Source organism: Cibotium barometz, chromosome 57 (assembly GCF_041138505.1).
Source record: "Cibotium barometz isolate CiBa-2024 chromosome 57, ASM4113850v1, whole genome shotgun sequence".
Taxonomy (NCBI): Eukaryota; Viridiplantae; Streptophyta; class Polypodiopsida; order Cyatheales; family Cibotiaceae; genus Cibotium; species Cibotium barometz.
In genome coordinates, this window is record NC_141102.1 from 18846177 (window position 1) to 18853628 (window position 7452).

The 7452-nt window shown below is 41.4% G+C and overlaps 1 pseudogene; it reads right to left on the reverse strand.

Moving 5' to 3' along the window:
- Positions 1 to 5796: 5796 nt before the first annotated feature.
- On the reverse strand, positions 5797 to 7059 carry LOC147606526 (pathogenesis-related protein 1-like; annotated as a pseudogene).
- Between the last annotated feature and the right edge of the window lie 393 nt (positions 7060 to 7452).

Here is a 7452-nt window from a genome sequence, read left to right on the forward strand (position 1 = left end):
TTTGGAATGGTGTGTGCTCATTTAACATGTTCCAATATTGTTATGAGGAGATGAGGTGGCCACTAGGATATCGCCATACACCAAAGCCAAATTAATTTAGGGCCGAAACACTAATTACACAAATATATAAAATTTAAAGAAGAGTGAATATATATATATATATATATATTCTCAACAACGATGAGAGTAATAAGTCTTGCATAATATAATATAAGGATGCACTGTTATTATAATACGAGGGTGAAGAATAAGACACCATATCAACTTGGTACTTGACAAAGAATATTGCACATGAAGAAGTATTCTTCATAAAACTCTACGTGAAAAATGGAAGAAGCATGTAGATTTCTGGGTTCAAGGAGGTCTATTCCCTCTTGACCCATCAATTGGTAAGCCTCCATCATTTAGCACTTTGCATGAGCTTGTTCGATTCATTGGGGATGGTAGAGGGCACATACACATGCACTACAAATATCAACAAACACACCCATGGCTAAAACTATTCTTGGTGTAACAAGCAATCTGTTAAAGGGCTAGAGGACATTGTGATCTCCGGAATTAAGTGTCTAAAACAGTTAGAAAGAATACTTCAAAGCGGTAAGGGAGCTTAGAAAGAATACTTCGAAGCGGTAAGGGAGCTTAGGTAAGGAAGATGCACTCCAAAAAACCCAACTAAAAAGCACTCTTTTTGGGCTAATGCAGTTGGGATAAGGAAAGGACAGCCATGTCGGTGTCGAAGAGTATGCCAAAATGGTTGGTGCAAACATTGCGTGATAGCAAATCAATACTCCTTTACCTCCAGGAGGATACGTGCATGGCTTCCCTTTTGTGGATCATGCTCTCATTGTTTGCCAATATATGTAATGAAGTGGGATCTATTTCTTTTGAGGAAGCACAACAAAGTGATCCATTGCATGCAAGCCAAGTAGGACGAGGAGAGGACGAGTGTCAGGCAAAATTTTGTAAAGGTGTTTTGAGTCCGTGTACATATGGGATGCGTGGTGTGCAAGTAAACTTTGCCCTGAATGCCCTGGGAAATGTACAGACTGAATGGCTTTGGAGTGAGTTAGTGCATGTATTTTTCTTTGGAGCAGCTGCTGAAGATTTGAAGTTCTTATTATATGAGCTTTCTATTTGTCAAGAGGGTCTTTTGGATGTGTGCAAGTAAGAGGTGGAAGAGCATGAGGGTGTCAATAATAGGGTTTTGATGAGCTCTGGTGGAAATGGATGTTTATATGCTGGTTTACGTGGAGAGAGAGCCCAATTTAGACTGTAAATATTGAAATCTACAAGGGACACCAGCAAAATATAAATTGCTCTTGTGCTTGAGTTTGGAGGGTCTTTCAGGTTTGGAATGGCCGTATGTCTCCACATTGCAGAGGGTTTGGGCATAATAGCCATGGTGTTGAGAAGTGGTGTTGGTGTGGATTCCGGTGCTCAAAAAATCCTGATGAAGGCCTTGATGGACATTGAAGTATAGCATGGAAAACACCTTTTAAAAAAAAAGTATATATATCATATAATAAACCACCAAGTGAGGAGACAACTGGCGCTTCTTTTGGCTGCCAGCTTGTTCGCCAACGCGGCCTCTAGAAGTTGGCGAGGAGGTGTGAAGGAATGACAGAGCCGCCTTGTGAAAAAAGAAGAGCCTGGTTGGTGAGACTCTAGAGACCACGGTAAGGAGAGAAAGAGGAGGTTGGCCGCCTTGAAGTACGAAAGGAAGCTGGTGATACTGCAGAAGCTAAGGCGCAGCGGGTACCTGGTGAGGCGCAGGCCTTGTGAGAGAGTAGCCTACGGAGCTGGAGGCCGCTTGGCGAAGAGTTGGAGAGGGTCTCGAGTTGGTGTGAGCAACGAAGGGGAAGAGCCGGGAACTGCAGACAAGAGAGAAGGTGGCCTATACAGATTTGCAGGTCTCTCAGGCGAAGCATGGAGAGCAAACAAAGGCACCTTGTAGAGAGCTGGCTGAGGATTCGATGGGACCAGAAACAAAATAAAGGTGGCCACTGGACAGAGGAGACTGGGAGAGAGAGCAAACGGAGAGGTGTTAAGCTATGAGACTATGTGTGGGCGAAGAGAGCCAGCGTGGAGAAGGGTACGAGCCGCCTGGTGGGAGAGCATGCTTCTCTGATAGGTGTGCTGAGGAGGCTGATAGTAGTCGCTTGGGAAGTTGGCAACAGCTGGAGAGTGGCTGCCTTGTGAAAAAGGCGGATCGAGTGATCGAGGGAAGGCAAAGAGGTGTGGCTGCTGCTGGAGGCGACGACAACTGCGGGACTGAAGTTGCCAAGAAGGTGGTCCCCTACTACGACACGTAGCTGTCACTAGGAGACATCCACGAGGGGAGCCAGGAGCGCCGGTGTTGACGCCGGCTGTGGAGAAGAAAGTTTTTCTTTGGAGACTTGTGCAAATAAAAGTCTTGGCCTGCCATCTGATTAAGGACATGTGTGTTCGGATTTGTCTCTGAAGTGGGCCTTGTAACTAGTGTTATGCAATAAGTCTTAAGCAACTTTTCTTTCCACTGTACAAGCGTTGGGTGTGTGCATATGGTGTTAAGAGAGCGGGGAAATGGTTCTTAGTGTAAGTGTTGTGAGCAATGGGTATGTGGGCAACGAAATAAAGAATAGCCAGTCATGGTGAGCTGAGTGAGTTGAGAAAGAAAGGGAATCTAAGGGTTCTGAATTGAAGGTGCTGGTGTATATTCTGGCTTGAATCCGTGTGGTATTTTGAGAGATTTCTGTGTCCAGCATTATGCTGGTGGTGCCCCTTGTGTTTGTTGTGTCTTCCAAGGCTGCTGGGTAGGTAGCTATAGAGGCATTTCTTCTTTTCCCAGCCTCCCGACAACGAGTAAGACTCAATGTTCAAAAATGACAGTTGGTGTTTAGTAGATTTTCATTATGGTAAACATGCCATTGTTGGTACAAAGTGGGTATATGAGCTTAAGTACAAAGTTGATGGTAATTTCGAGGTCACTACAAGGCAAGCCTTGCTACAAAGTGTTACGCTCAAGGGTTAAGGGTATAGATTATGATGAGACCTTTGCATCCACATCTTGTATGACTACAATTAGATGCATTATTACGTTGGCATCCCATCATGGTTTGAATGCACATCATTTGGATATCCAGTCTGTCATCTTGAATGGTGACTTGCATGAGGACATTTATGTATCTCACCCTCATGGTTTTGTTCAGAGCAGGTAGAAATCTAAAGTATGCAAGTTTAGGGAACGAGAAAATAAATGCATACTTGGTTATAAATGGTTTTTATAACATTCCAACTGAGAGTAGCCTCTTTGCTAAGAGGACTAAAGAAGAAAAAAATTGTTATCATTTTATACATTGGCGACATGCTACTCACATGTCCTAATGAGAGGAGAAGATTTCAACCTCTAAGGTTGAATTACACGTGTGATTTGAGATGACATATTTAGGCTCATTGCATTATTATTTGAGGATACAATTTATGTAGCGTGATAAAGGTATTGTGATGCTGTAGTTGGCTAGTGAAACCATGTGAACCTACAGAGTAACCTACATAATAATGAAAAAAATCTCATAAATAACCGTTGGTCAAAAGATAGTCCCAGTTATTTTCCCGTTGTATAAGGGTGAAAAAACATGTGCAGCCAAGGTGCTAAGAGGAAGTACATGAGATTTCTTATCGAGCTCAATTGGATTCCAAGATATTTCCAGGTTGTATATATGAGCTTTGAAGAACCCTGGGCCATGTAAAGCACATTTCAGTATGCTTTGTTATATACATGCTCAAGTATGGTTTATGCGATCACATTGCTGCAAGTTTGTTTTGTGCTTCGATATATTACACATGATGATTACTCGCTATATGATTGTGTCTCCCCAACCTGAGGAGTTCATGTGCATATTGTTATGGTAATGGAAAGCATCGTGAGAGGGAGCATGTTATCAAGGTGAACCTTCTAAATCATCATCACTGGAGTTGCTCTTTGGGAATGGTGTGTGCTCATTTAACATGTTCCAATATTGTTATGAGAAGACGAGGTGGCCACCAGGATTTTGCCATACACCAAAGCCAAATTAATTTAGAGCCAAAATGCTAATTACGCAAATATATAAAATTTAAAGGGAGAAGAGCAAATATATATATATATATATATTCTCAACAACGATGAGAGTAATAAGCCCTGCAAAATATAATATGAGGGTGCACTATTATTATAATATGAGGGCGAAGAATAAGACACCATATCAACTTGGTACTTGACAAAGAATATTGCACATGAAGAAGTATTCTTCATAAAGCTCTACGTGCAAAAGGGAAGAAGCATGTAGATTTCTGGGTTCAAGGAGGTCTATTCCCTCTTGACCCATCAACTAGTAAGCCTCCATCGTTTAGCACTTTGCATGAGCTTGTTCTTCTGGGTTCAAGGAGGTTCATTCCCTCTTGACCCATCAACTGGTAAGCCTCCATCATTTAGCACTCTGCATGAGCTTGTTCGATTCATTGGTGATGGTAGAGGGCACATACACATGCACTAAAAATATCAACACACACACACATGGCTAAAAATATTCTTGGTGTAACAAGCAATCTGTTAAAGGGCTAGAGGACATTGTGATCTCCGGAATTAAGTGTCTAAAACAGTTAGAAAGAATACTTCAAAGCGGTAAGGGAGCTTAGAAAGAATACTTCGAAGCGGTAAGGGAGCTTAGGTAAGGAAGATGCACTCCAAAAAACCCAACTAAAAAGCACTCTTTTTGGGCTAATGCAGTTGGGATAAGGAAAGGACAGCCATGTCGGTGTCGAAAAGTATGCCAAAATGGTTGGTGCAAACATTGCGAGATAGCAAATCAATACTCCTTTACCTCTAGGAGGACACGTGCATGGCTTCCCTTTTGTGGATCATGCTCTCATTGTTTGCCTGTATCTGTAATGAAGAGGGATCTATTTCTTTTGAGGAAGCACAAGAAAGTGATCCATTGCATGCAAGCCAAGTAGGACGAGGAGAGAACGAGTAAGACTCAATGTTCAAAAATGACAGTTGGTGTTTAGTAGATTTTCCTTATGGTAAAAATGCCATTGTTGGTACAAAGTGGGTATATAAGCTTAAGTACAAAGTTGATGGTAATGTCGAAATCACTACAAGGCAAGCCTTGCTACAAAGTGTTACGTTCAAGGGTTAAGGGTATAGATTATGATGAGACCTTTGCATCCACATCTTGTATGACTACAATTAGATGCATTATTACTTTGGCATCCCATCATGGTCTGAATGCACATCATTTGGATATCTAGTCTGTCATCTTGAATGGTGACTTGCATGAGAACGTTTATGTATCTCACCCTCATGGTTTTGTTGAGAGCAGGTAGAAATCTAAAGTATGCAAGTCTGGGCCATGTAAACCACGTTTGAGTATGCTTTGTTATATACGTGCACGAATACGGTTCATGCGATCACATTGCTCTGCAAGTTTGTTTTGTGCTTCGATTTGTTACACAGGATGATTAGTTGCTATATGATTGTGTCTCCCCAACATGAGGAGTATAATGTTATGGTAGTGGAAAGCATCATGAGAGGCAGCATGTTATCAAGGTGAACCTTCTAAATCATCTTCCCTGGAGTTGCTCTTTGGGAATGGTGTGTGCTCATTTAACACATTCCAATTGATTGTTATGAGGAGAGGAGGTGGCCACGAGGATCAAAGCCAAATTAATTTAGGGCCAAAATGCTAATTACACAAATATAGGAAGTTTAAAGGGTGAAGAGCGAATACATCACATCTCATCCATTCACATGTCATCACATCACATTCACATCTCACCACATTCACTCAGATATCATCACATCACATTCACAATATATATATATATATATATATTCTCAACAACGATGAGAGTAATAAGCCTTGTATAATATAATATGAGGATCCACCGTTATTATAATATAAGGGCGAAGAGTGATTCAACAACAACAACGATGAAAGTATGCACCTCCTCTACCCTACATAATATATGTATGAGGGCGCACCATTATTATATTGTAACATCATGTCCCGATGATGTTTCAAACAGCTGATGAGCTGAGGTATGAGTCAAGAGATCTGCACATTCTCTCAAGTCCCTCCTTGATGAAGTCGTGGAAGGTGTGTTGTCCTATGTCCTGGTACTCCACGGTGAAGTGCATGACGCAGGAGGAGCCATGATCAGAGCAAGGCAGGATCTGGAAGGAGTAGGCCAAGTGTGCGAAGTGTTTTCCGAGGGCGCCTCCATCCACGAGCGTACACTTGCGAGCGTACACTTGAAGCAATGCTTGTCGTGGTCCATCTCGTCCCACCGCAGCTTGACGTAGCTATAGTGAGGGACGGCTATAAATAATACATATGAAACAACACAAAAACACGACATTATATATATTATATTATGTTTTGAGCTGCTTTTACAACAAGATAGAATCTTCAAAGTGTAAGTGTGTGTGTGTGTGTGTCTTGTGTTTTAAGCTATTATAATAATAATAGTACTCACAAGCATGATATGTTGCTAGCATGACTCCTCCCTTCACCAGAGGCGGCCCTTCAAGGTACTCCACCTTGTCGAAGTGCCAAGGGATGGCGCGTTCTGAAAGGAAAGTCCTCAGAAGCTATTATCCAAAAGGGGCACTGTCCACCCTATTTGTCTAAGCAGTAATGTAGAAGGTCTCAACAATGTTTTAATATCACAACATGCCTCATTTTGTTGAAGCTTTAAGCATTCAAAAAAAGCCAATATGATTTGTTTTGTTTGTGTTTGTTTCGTAGGTCTCAATTGAAATACCTTGGGAAATGTAAACCACGTTTGAGTATGCTTTGTTATATACGTGCTTAAATACAGTTTATGCGATCACATTGCTGCAAGTTTGTTTTGTGCTTTGATATGTTACACATGATGATTACTCGCTATATGATTGTGTCTCCCCAACCCGAGGAGTTCATGTGCATACTATTATGGTAATGGAAAGCATCATGAGGGAGCATAATATCAAGGTGAACCTTCTAAATCATCATCACTGGAGTTGCTCTTTGGGAATGGTGTGTGCTCATTTAACATGTTCCAATATTATTATGAGAAGACGAGGTGGCCACTAGGATTTTGCCATACACCAAAGCCAAATTAATTTAGAGACAAAACGCTAATTACACAAATATATAAAATTTAAAGGGAGAAGAGCAAATATATATATATATATATATTCTCAACAACGATGAGAGTAATAAGCCCTGCAAAATATATCACATAGCACCTCTTGGGAGCTATCACATCGTACCTCTTGGGAGCTGGGTAGAGATTTTAACATACTACCTCTTGTTAGAATTGACAGTTGTCCTATTCACGTACAAAGATGTATAAACCCACCATGAGGGATAAATTACTACATGATGCCGTGTGCCGTATATGAGGTAGTGAGAGTGAGAGTGAGAGTGAGAGAGAGTGAGAGTGAGA